Below are 12165 nucleotides of genomic sequence, written 5' to 3'. Positions count from 1 at the left end.
CAGAGGAGGGGATTAATGGCAATTAAATTCTTTTGAGAGATTCCGCTTTTAGGCAGATAAGGGAGATTCAGGAAAAAAAAAAAACATCTTCAGTGATATATTCTGAATCTCTTCACAGTCATCCTCTCGGCCCCATTTACAGTTAAATGTGCAGTCAGGCCTCTGTATCTGATGCTTCCACATCTGCATATTCAACCAACCACAGATCAAAATATTTGGAAAAATATTACCAGAAATTTCCAAAAAGCAAAACTTGAGGGCGCCTCTCAGTAGCAACTATGTACATAGAATTTATGTTGTGTTAGGTATTATAAATAGTTTGGGAGTTCCGTTGTGGCTCAGCGGTAAAATCTGACTAGTATCCATGAGGATATGGGTTCAATCCCTGGCCTCACTTAGTGGGTCAAGGATCTGGTGTTGCTGTGAGCTGTGGTGTAGGTTGAAGACATGACTCAGATACCCCATTGCTGTGGCTGTGGCATAGGCCAGCAGCTACAGCTCCAATTCAACTCCTAGTCTTGGAACTTCTATATGCCTGCAGGTGTGGTCCTAAAAAGAAAAAAAAAAAAAAATCTGGAGACAATTTAAAGAAATCAGGAAGAGGGAATTCCCATCATGGCTCAGCAGAAACAAACCTGACTAGTATCCATGAGAATGAGGATTTGATCCCCGGCCTCACTCAGTGGATTAAGGATCTGGCCTTTCTGTGAGCTGTGGTGTAGCTTGCAGATGTGGCTCCAATCCTGAAATGCTGTGGCTGTGGTGTAGGATAGCAGCTATAGCTTTGATTAGACCCCTAGCCTGGGAACTTCCATATGCTTCTGGTGTGGCCCTAAAAAGATAATAAATAAAGAAAGAATTCAGGAGGGTATGAATAGGTTATATGCAAATAGCACCTGATTTTATATAAGGAACTTGAGCATCCGGAGATTGTATCCTTGGACATCCTGGAACAAATCCCCCACCAACAGAGAAGGGTAGCTATACACACACACATACACACACACACACATGCACAGTGCACTTGGATTCCCTATAATTCCAGCCTCCAGAACTCCCACCTCTTCTCACATTGCCCAGTTATTATAGGGCTACCGCTGGCCCCCCAGGTGTCCAACACCCCTTTCCCACCAGCATTCACCTAACCCCAGGGTTCTCACCCTATTATCTTCACTCACAGGTAACCCTCCTCATCTGGTGGTGGGGCTGGGTATCAGTAGCCCTTCTCACCAAACCCACCTTGCGTGCTCAAGAAAAAGAAACCAAAACGTTTTCCTCTTCACTTGGTCTCTCAAAAGGAAGGTACCACCAAGCCAGCACACCATGCACTGCTCAACTTCCATGGGGAAGATGATCCACATAAATATCATCCCTCATTCAGCCCCCTCCCTCCTACCTTCCCCTCACCAGTTTTCAGGAAAGCCCAACGGGCCTCTGTCCCCCTCCCTTCTTCCCAGACTTGCCCATGCACAACTGATCTACCAGACATCCATGTCTGCGCCGGCACCTTGGCCCCTGGGACAGAGCAGCAAAGGCCCAGCCTCGGAATCAAAGCCAATCTGGTAGGAATATGAATGTGTGCAATAACCACTGCCTCTATTTTCATTAGAACAAACTTGCTCGGGAGTGAGGACGCCGTCCCCGTGGACAGCTTTTCCAGACTAACATACCATCTCTGTCTTATTTCTGAAATTAAAGCAGCCTTTTTATTGGAAAAGGGGTGATTCCAGGAGAAGCTTTCTTCCTCCATCACCCCTGATATTCAAAAGGCCCCCGTTCCCCCACATCTGACCCCCTTAGACTTTGGAAGGAGGAGGGGGTGTGGATGGGAAGCTTGAGGGGCTGGCCTCCTGCTAGTGAGTCCTGAGCCGTGGGTCTGGGTTCTGCACACACAAGGGCGACGCATCCTGCCTAGATTTTTGCTCAGGGCCTGGTAAACAGTAGGCACTCACTAAAGAATGAATATTTCGATTTATCGGACTTGGGCCCCACCCATCCCTGGATTCTCTTCACCACTCAGGTCTCTCAGCATCTACCTTCTGTGTGGTTCCCCCAAACTAAACGACCACGCTCTTGCCGAGGATCTTTTGCTGGTACAAGGAAATTTAAGTTCCTTATCTTGACTGTGAGGATGGCGCAGGAGAGGGAAGAGTTTTCCTCAACCCTCTCAGGGTCCCTGGCTGGCTCTGAAAAGTTAACTGACAAAGATGGAGTAACAGGAGAAAAGCAGACACTTTTATTTAATGTAAGTTTTATGTGACATGGAAGCCTTCGTAAGGAAACGAAGACCAGGAGAAAAACAGATCTGAGTATTCTTTGTTTGTTTGTTTACTTTTTTGGGGCTGCATCTGTGGCATATGGAAGTTCCCAGATTAGGGGTTCAATCGGAGCTGCCAGCCTACACCACAGCCTCAGCCATGCCAGATCTGAGCCACCTCTACAACCTATGCCACAACTTGTGGCAACGCCAGAACCTCAACCCACTAAGCAAGGCCAGGGATGGAACCTGCATCCTTATGGATACTAATTGGGTTCTTTTTTTTTTTTTTTTTTTTGTCTTTTTGCCATTTCTTGGGCCGCTCCCACGGCATATGGAGGTTCCCAGGCTAGGGGTCAAATCGGAGCTGTAGCCACCGGCCTATACCAGAGCCACAGCAATGCAGGATCCGAGCCGTGTCTGTGACCTACACCACAGCTCACAGCAACACCGGATCCTTAACCTACTGAGCAAGGCCAGGGATTGAACCGGCAACCTCATGGTTCCTAGTCGGATTTGTTAACCACTGAGCCGCGACAGGAACTCCAACTATTTGGGTTCTTAACCTGCTGAGCTACAATGGGAACTCCCAGATCTGAGTATTTTGGTGCTGGGTTTGGTGAAGAATGGGCAGTGGGGGAGGACGAGGGTAGTTCACATGATATGAACTAAGTGGGGTAACTGGGGGAGACTTAGCACATCCTTTGTGTTAGGGTTCTTCTCCACATCCCGTTGTCTTTGGAGATAAGGATGCTCCTTTCCTACAGGATAGGAAGGGCACCCCTCACCTGAGGGTTTATTAGCTGTTCTAGGGGAGAAGGGTGCTTGCACCATTTTCGCCAACTCTTTCCGCTTAAAGTATCCAGTAAGCCCAGGTGCTGTATAAAGGAGAGTGTGTCCTGTTCTGTTTTTGTTTTTTTGTTTTCGCATTAAATCTTGTTTTATGAGGCTCAAAATTCCATAACAGATTTTTGGCCAAGGTGTTTCCATTAAAAAGGACTGATTTTAGAAATGGATGTCTTAAAAGTGCCACTTCCCCCAACCAAAAAAAAAAAAAAAAGGAAAAGTTCCTCAAAAATTCTCCTTTCCTTCTGATGGTTGTACAAAGCATTGTTATCCTTAACCAGTCTTTCACTATTAAACTTTAGTGGCCAATTGAGACAAACACTTTTGAGGCCTTTTCTTCACCCCTCATTAAGCCTGAGTTAGCAGGTTTGGGGATAATATTCATTTTGCCTCCTGAGCTTTCTGGGAAGACATGGAGATAGCTTCAGAGGGGGTACATGCGTAACTCATCAATCTGAACCCTTTCAATAGATGCAGATTATTGTATGTCAATTTTTCCTGAGCAAAACTTTTTTAAAAAAAGCAAGTTTAGAGTTCTGGTAGTAGCTCAGTGGTGAACGAACCCGACTAGCATCCATGAGGATCCTGGTTCAATCCCTGGCCTCACTCAGTGGGTTAAAGATCTGGAGATACCTTGAGATGTGGTATAGGTCTCAGACATGGCTCAGATCCCATGTTGCTGTGGCTGTGGTGTAGGCCGGAGGCTTCAGCTCCTATTCGACCCTAACCTGGGAACCTCCACATGCCCAGGTGCGGCCCTAAAAAGACAAAGGACAAAAAAAAAAAAAAAAAAAAAAGAAGCAGCTTAGGTGTTCCCTTTGTGGCTCAGCAGTAATGAATCTCACTAGTATCCATGAGGACTCGGGTATGATCCCTGGCCTCACTCAGTGAGTTAAGGATCCAGCATTGCCATGAGCTACGGTGTAGGTCAAAGACACGGCTCAAATTCAGTGTTGCTGTGGCTGTGGCTAACCCAGGCTTAACAAGAAGGGGAAGAAAGACCCCTAGCCTGGAAACTTCCACATGCTGCCGGTGAGGCCCTAAAAAAGAGCCAAAAAAAAAAAAAATTAATGCATTATGAGTCAATCAGCAAGATAGTAAAGCTAGTTCCAAGCACTGGAGAGAGTGAAGTCTTTATAGCGGCAAAAAAGAGGAGTTCTAGTCGTGGCTCAGTGGTTAACAAATCCGACTAGGAACCATGAGGTTTCGGGTTTGATCCCTGGCCTTGCTCAGTGGGTTAAGGATCCGGCGTTGCCATGAGCTGTGGTGTAGGTCACAGACGTGGCTCGGATCCCGAGTTGCTGTGGCTGTGGCTGTGGGGAAGTCCAGTGGCTTCAGCTCCGATTAGACCCCTAGCCTGGGGACCTCCATATGCCACAAGTGCGGGCCTAGAAAATACAAAAAAAAAAACCCAAAAACAAACAAAGAAAAAAACCCTTAAAAAAATAAAGTTTACTAACTTAGAACTAATTAATACCCTCCTTTAGTCCAGCATAACCCTTGAAGGAAAGATAGTTATAATCCATTTCCCTATTTCCAAGTTTTGGAACATTTTTCTTTTCTTTTTCTATTTTGGCCACCCTACATTATACAGAATTCCCGGGCCAGGGATCAGATCTGAGCCTAGGCTGCAGCTTCGGCAACCCCAGATCCTTAACCCACTGTGCCAAGCTGGGGATTGAACCCACGTCCCTATGCTCCAGAGAGACCACCACTGATCCTGTTGGCCCACAGTGGGAACTCCTGGAACATTATTCTTAATACAACTGTGGTCTACTGAAGGTTTTATTTATTTCTCTCTTTTGTTCTGTTTATTTTAAAAGTTTACTGATCTACCCCAAACTTGGGAGCTACTGGCTCCGAGTTATCCTTATCAAGAAAAATTAAATTGTTTACAAGAGGCATTTTCCACTCATTCGAAATGAAAATAACTGTACTGTATCCCTTGGAGACAATATACCTTCTCACAAGTTGATGACCTGTTCCTTGGGATAGAGAGATGGTTACGAGAAAATGAGCTCTGCTTTTAACAGCTGAGTGATTTCAAGAAGCAGCTTTCTAATCTTCATCTTGAATTAAGATCTCCACCCCAGTTGATCCTTCTTAGGCAGCTCATACTCACTTGCATCCCAATTTAAGAGATTTACTGGCAAAACTTTATAGGAATAGGATCCCAGAGGCTGGGGCTGGGGTAAGATTTGGGGAATAGTGGGAGAAATCTTCCACTAAGGAAGATGGGATTTGGTATGTTGTAATTCTGCCAAGGACCAGGCTAAAAGTCCAAGACTGCGCACTTGAGAAACTTAAGAGGGCAGGAGAAATTTTTACTGAGCCAAAAACATGGAGCTTTGAAAGCAGCCAACTGGGCTTAGAGAATTTAAAAATAAAGCATTTCATTTAAAGATCTAGTCCTTCCAGGAGTGGCTCAGTGGTTAACGAATCGACTAGGAACCATGAGGTTGCGGGTTCTTTCCCTGGACTTGCTCAGTGGGTTAAGGATCCGGCATTGCCAAGAGCTGTGGCATGGGTCGCAGACGTGGCCCGAATCCCGTGTCGCTATGGCTCTGGCATAGGCCAGTGACTACAGCTACAATTAGACCCCTAGCCTGGGAACTTCCATATGCCACGGGAGTGGCTCAAGAAAAGGCAAAAAGACAAAAAAATAAAAATAAAAATAAAAAAAGATCTAGTCCTTCCAGAGTTCCCATTGTGGCTCAACAGTAATGAATCTGGCTAGTATTCATGAGGATGCCAGTTTGATCCAAGGCCTAGCTCAGTGGTCAGGGAACCATCATTGCCCTGAACTATGGTGTAGGTCACAGACCTGGCTTGGATCTAGTGTTGCTGGGTCAAATGGGAGCAATAGCTGCAATTATATAGCACTCCAAATGCTATAGTTTGCATATTCTAACCCCAAACTCCCTGTCCATCCCACTCCCTCCCCCTCTGCCTTGGTAACAACAAGTTTGTTCTCTATGTCCATGAGTTTGTTTCTGTTCTATAGATAAGTTCATTTGTGCCATATATGAGATTCCAGATATAAGTGATATCATATGGTATTTGTCCCTCTTTTTCTGACTTACTTTGCTTAGTATGGGAGTCTCTAGTTCCATCCATGTTTCTGCAAGTGGCCTTATTTTGTTTTGTTTTGTTTTGTTTTTTATGGCTGAGTAGTATTGCATTGTGTATATGTACCACATCTTCTTAATCCATTCGTCTGCCAATGGAAATTTAGGTTGTTTCCATGTCTTGGCTATTGTGAATAGTGCTGCTATGAATATAGGAAATTCAGGTATCTTTTTCAATGAAAGTTTTGTCCAGATATATGCCCAGGAATGGGATTGCTGGATCATAAGGTAGTTCTATATTTCATTTTCTGAGGTTCCTCCATACTGTTTTCCATAGTGGTTGTACCAATTTACATTCCCACCAAGCATGTAGGAGGGTTCCCTTTACTCCACACCCTCTCCAGCATTTGTTATTTGTAGACTTACTAATGGTGGCCATTCTGACCAGTGTGAGGTGGTACCTCATTGTAGTTTTGATTTGCATTTCTCTAATAATTAGTGATGTTGAGCATTTTTTCATGTGCCTGTTGGCCATCTATACGTCTTCTTTGGAGAAATGTTCCTTATTTCTTTTTTTTTTTTTTTTTTTTCCGGCCAAGCCCATGGCAGGGGGAAATTCCTGAGCCAGGAATTGAACCCATGCCACAGCAACCCAGGCTGCTGCAATAACAACGCCAGATCCTTAACCCACTACCCCATCAGAAAATGGCTCTTTTTACTTTTTAAAAATCATCTACCAGAAAATTTAAAATTATGCCTGTGGCTTGTGTCACAGTTTACCTGGACAGTGCTGACCTACTCTCTTGCCTTCCCACACAATTCCAGAGAGGCAGGAACTCCCTGGGCTGTCATGACAGGAGTTTGCTTTTGTTTTGTTTTGTTCCTTAGTAATAAAAATGTTTTTTATTTATTTTTATTTTTTATTAAAGTATAATTGATTTACAGTGTTCTGTCAATTTCCGCTATACATCAAAGTGACCCAGTCATACACATATACATATTCTTTTTTTTTTTTTTTGGTCTTTTTCTTTTATTATAGTTGATTTACAATGTTCTGTCAATTTCTGCTGTACATCAAAGTGACCCAGTTATACGTATATATATATACATTCTTTTTCTCATATTATCTTCCATCATGTCCTATCCCAAGAGAGTGCATATAGTTCCCTCTTCTTTACAGTAGGGCCTCATTGCTTATCCATTCTAGATGTAATAGTTTGGAGTTTGCTTTTGAATTGTAGCCCCTTTCTTTTAGTGCTCAGTCATGGGATGGGTGCCCCTTGTCCCCAGGAAGTAGTCTCTCTATTCGTGTTCCCTGACACCAGTGACACAGAGCGACCATACAGGACTGGGGAATCAGGAGATTTGTGATTTTGTCCTGGTGTTGCCACTGATGGGTAGCAGACTATGCCACCCCAAAATAAGCTGTTTGACAAAAAGATTGTTTGAAGTCAAGGCAATTGAGAAGAAGTAGATATAGAAAAACTCTGCCCTCCCACTATTCGCCTATAAGCCAGACGTAAATTTGTAAAGGTGCCCCCCCCCTTCTCTACTAGGAAGAACAAAAGTTAATCTCTGAGGGAGTTCCCACTGTGGTGCAGCAGAAACAAATCTGACTAGGAATCATGAGGTTGTGGGTTCGATCCCTGGCCTTGCTCAGTGAGTTAAGGATCTGGTGCTGCCGTGAGCTGTGGTGTAGGTTGAAGACAAAGCTTGGATCCTAAGTTGCTGTGGCTGTGGTGTAGGCTGGCAGCTGCTGCTTATATTTGACCCCTGGCCTGGGAAACTCTGTGTGGCCCTAAAAAGCAAAAAAAAAAAAAAAAAAAAAAAAAAAAATTAATCTCTGGGGATGACTCTAGATCTTTATCATCCAGAGAGGGCACCAGAAGAATTGACATAATAAACTTTACTAACTAGCCTTTATCTCTGCTAGTTCCCCCATAAATTCACCTTCCCCAAATTTGCCATGTCTAGAAACTCAAAAAGTCCTTTTTCTCTGTCTTATCACTTCTCTATAAATTTATTGTTCTTTGGTTAAGATGCAGCATAAGCCCAGTTGTAACCACCCCTTTGAATTACTCATCACTGAAGTTTCCGTTGGATGATGTGCACTGCATGTGTTAATAAACTGTTCATTTCCTCTGATGAATCTAACTTTGGTCAGTCTAATTTACAAGGCCACCGCCACTGAGCCTAAGACGAGTAAAAGAAAAAGAAGTACTTCCTCCCTGACATCACTGACTTCCTGTGGGACCAGAGCAAATCCCAACCTCCCTCGGCCCTCCCTTCCTCACTTCCTGAATGACACAGCCTGAGTGAGGTCAATGCCAAGGCCCCTTCCAACTCGATTTGCTTGAGGATATAGAAAGAGAATGGGGCTTTTATTATACTGTTCCTATTTGGTGACCTTATAGATTTTTTTTCAAAGAGCAACCACAGCAGGTGCACCAGACCTGACCTTCTCACCCTGGTCCAGAATTGTAGTTTCTAACCTTGCCGTATTTGATCCAGGAAAAGTAGCTCTTGCCATCATGTTTTTGTCCACATCATTCCTTCCCCCTCTATCAACATGAATTCACCCACCTTATACTGATTACCTAAGATGTGCCAGGCACTGAGATGCAAAGATGAGGACACTTGGGGCTGCTTGAGAAGTCATCCATCCACAGGCCATGACATCCGTAATCCAAGGTGGACAATTTAGTGAGCGATCTGTACTTGGGTAAGAGGGCAGCAGAGGTGAAGCATGGGCTTGGGAATGGGGAGGTCTCCTGGAGGAAGGACCACCTGTGCTCTACCTTGTGGGCTAGGTGGAAGTCAGCCAGCTGAAGAGGTATGGGAGAAGGAAGGCATTCCAGGTGGTGGCAATAGCTTGAGCAAACACACAGAAGCAAGGCATATCTTGTGGGATGGAATCACACATTGTTTAGTTGTTGGAGCTTAAAATCCAAGAGCCTCGGAGTTCTCGTTGTGGCTCAGCAGTAACAACACGGCTAGTATCCATGAGGCTGTGCGTTCAATCCCTGGCCCAGATCACTGGGTTAAGGATCTGGCATTGCTATGAGCTGCAGTGTAGGTCACAGACACAGCTCAGATTTGGTGTTGCTGTGGCTGTGGTGTAGACCGGCAGCTGCAGCTTCAATTCAGCCCCTAGCTTGGGAACTTCCATATGCCCCAGGGTGCAGCCCTAAAAAGCAAAAAAAAAAAAATTCAAGAGAAGGAGGCAGCCGGAGAGAAGCAAGGTGGGCAGGAGGCTCCACCCAGGACAGCACGAAGGATTCCTGAAGGCACCTACGTTCTCTTCCTGGTTCATTTTTCCGGCTTCCTCCCTTCTGTTTCCCTGGTTTAGTAAAGGTGCCAGTTGCTGTTTGCAACCAATTTGGGACTCCAGTTTCTGTCCTCTTGCCAAACCCCACCTCACACCCTCATGTCATCAGGAGTGATTCACCTGTAGGTTCCTGAATGCTGGAAGCTTCCACAGGGAGCCAGGAAATGAGTTCTAAGTGGCTGGGAACAGTCTCCTGCTCTAAGATTTGGAGCAAGGAGCATCCATTTTGTCCTAATGACTCCATTCATATTGCTTCCTCTGGACTTATATAAGTTATTCCAGCAAACCCCAGCTACTCTAAAGTGAAATGTTCCAAATAATTAGTTTTGCTGCAGGAATTACCTTTTAAAAATATATATGCCTTTAAAAGACTGGTTATTGTACAAATGTTTTTGCCAGCCTTTTGGAGCCCATTTTCTCCCCCAGCAGGACCCATGTATAATTTTAGATAAAAGTAGAAAGGAAACTGTGATTCTATAATCATAAACCTAGTTTTAGCAATACACCTACTTCGGAGTGTCTCGGCCTCTCTGAAGCATGCCCTGGGTGCAAAGAGCAAAGGGACCGGATTTCGGCAGGTGAACCATCTCAGGCCTGAGACACATTCCACTGCTTGGGAAAGCAGAGCTGTGGTCGGATCTGCTGATGTTGAAAGTATGAGACAGATGGGGTGCAACTAGCATAATTGCTCAGGCATTATTAGTCTACGATCATTCCATTTTCTGTAGCCATTCACTTCCCTTCTGTTTCTTCTCACCTGAAAGGATGTTGTGGCCACTGCCAAGGCCTCACTACGTCCAGAAACCATAAAACCATCAATATTGACAGAAACAGGTTAGTAGTTCCCCCCTCACCGTTTGGTGGTTCCCCATAACAGCAAAGGAAAAGACTGAACAACTATTCTCAGTGACCAGAGTTTGACTTTTATTTTTCTTGTTATATAGTCATTATTATTTCCTTTGCTCAGGAGAAAGGAAAAGAGCCTACTCTGTATCTGTGGGTTCCGAATCTGCCGATTCAACCAATCAAAAATATTTGAGGAAAAAAATTCCAGAAAGTTCCAGAAAACTTGAGTTTGCCATGCCCTGGCAACTGTTTCCAAAACATTTACATTGTATTAATTATTGGAAGTACTCAAGAGATGATTTAAAGTATCTAGGAGGATGTGTGTCAGTTATATGCAAATAATATGCCATTTTATATGAGACTTGAGCATAAGGGATTTTGGTAGCCATGGGGGGCTCCCCACAGTTACCGAGGGATGACTGTACTGAATTTTGTCCTCCTCTGAATTCATATGTTGAAGCTCTGCTTCCCCAACGTGACTGTATTAGGATTAGAGCCTGTAGGAAGTAAGGATCAACGTCATGAGGGTAGGCTCTCTTCCAACAGGGCTTGTGTCCTTCTAAGAGGAAGAAACACCAGAGTGCTCCCCGCATCATGTGAGGACTCAGCAAGAAGGCCACCATCTGCAAGCCCAGGAACTAAATAGGCAGCCCCTTGACCTTGGACTTCGCAGCCTCCAGAACTGTGAGAAAATTAATTCTATTTTTTAAGCCAAGCTGTCAGTGGTATATTGTTACGGCAGCCTGAGTAAACTAATACAGAGCCCTTCATTCACTTATCCTCTGCTTACTGAGCATCTTTTATGAGACAGTAAGAGCCTAGTCTTAGCATTGACAGATCTGGGTTAAATCCTGTAGGGAATGAAAAAAACTTTTTCTCTACACTCTTAGGGCCTGTAACTAAAATCCTGGGAATCAAACTGACAAAACACAACTTAACAGGAGAAAAACAGATTTTATGAAAGCATGCAGCATGCATATACATGGGAGAACCTCAGTGATGAGTAACTCAAAGAAATGGTTGGAACTTGGGGCTTATATGGCATCTTAACAAAGAAGAGTGAATTTGCAGAGAAAAATTACGGCAAAAAAAAAGGAGTGAAGACTTTCGAGGTGGCAAACAGTGGGAAGGAAAATATATCAGAGGAAACTAATAGAAAACCAGGGTTATTTAGTAAGGTTTGTTGTGTAGGGGCCTCTCAGATGCCATCTCTGACCTGATAAGAGTCCAGAGTTGTCTCTGGTGATTATGAGTCCAAGAATTGTCCTTCTCTTTCCAACTTGGAAGAAAGAAACACCTTTACAAATGAAAATTTGTATCCTGCTTTTAAGAGATCCTTGGTGGCCTAGCGATACAAGATTCGGTATCATTGCTGCGGCACAGGTTTGATTCCTGGCCGGGCCAAAAAAAAAAATGAGAAAAATATATCTTGTTTTTAGCAAGACTGGGGAAGAGCAGATACTTTTTTTCCTGCATCTGTTGTTTTGTAATTGCCTTCAGCTCAAAATGCTCCTTACGCCAAGGCGGCATATTTTGGAGCAGCATGTTCCAGTACCCTTTGTCGTTGACTCCAGCAGCAAGGTGACCTTCATCAGTTTACCCAGCCTCTCAGCCTCAGAGAGGCTTCTAAAATGGGTTCAATAAGAGCATTTTCAGAGTTCCCGTCATGGCTCAGTAGTTAATGATCCTACTAGGAACCATGAGGTTGCAGGTTTGATCCCTGGCCTCGCTCAGTGGGTTAAGGATATGGTGTTGCCGTGAGCTGTGGTGTAGGTCCCAGACTCGGCTCAGATCCTGCGTTGCTGTGGCTCTGGCATAGG

At 44.3% G+C, this 12165-nt stretch overlaps 1 protein-coding gene and 1 pseudogene across 1 annotated transcript in view; one reads left to right on the top strand and one right to left on the bottom strand.

Annotated features, from left to right (window-relative positions):
* LOC100624717 (archaemetzincin-2-like) overlaps positions 1–12165 on the bottom strand; it is a 38587-nt pseudogene that overhangs the window by 23928 nt on the left and 2494 nt on the right.
* MSH6 (mutS homolog 6) overlaps positions 10126–12165 on the top strand; it is an 86207-nt gene continuing 84167 nt past the window's right edge. The window contains exon 1 of the mRNA XM_085019344.1: positions 10126–10153. The gene's annotated coding sequence lies outside the window, so the exon portion shown is untranslated. The remainder of the gene's footprint in view (positions 10154–12165) is intronic.

This window comes from Sus scrofa, chromosome 3, assembly GCF_054392235.1.
Source record: "Sus scrofa isolate SSC_HxYL_T2T_F1_AM1 chromosome 3, Sscrofa_HxYL_maternal_Yorkshire_Landrace_v2.0, whole genome shotgun sequence".
In the NCBI taxonomy this organism is placed as follows: domain Eukaryota; kingdom Metazoa; phylum Chordata; class Mammalia; order Artiodactyla; family Suidae; genus Sus; species Sus scrofa.
This window is presented reverse-complemented; position numbering and strand designations above follow the sequence as displayed.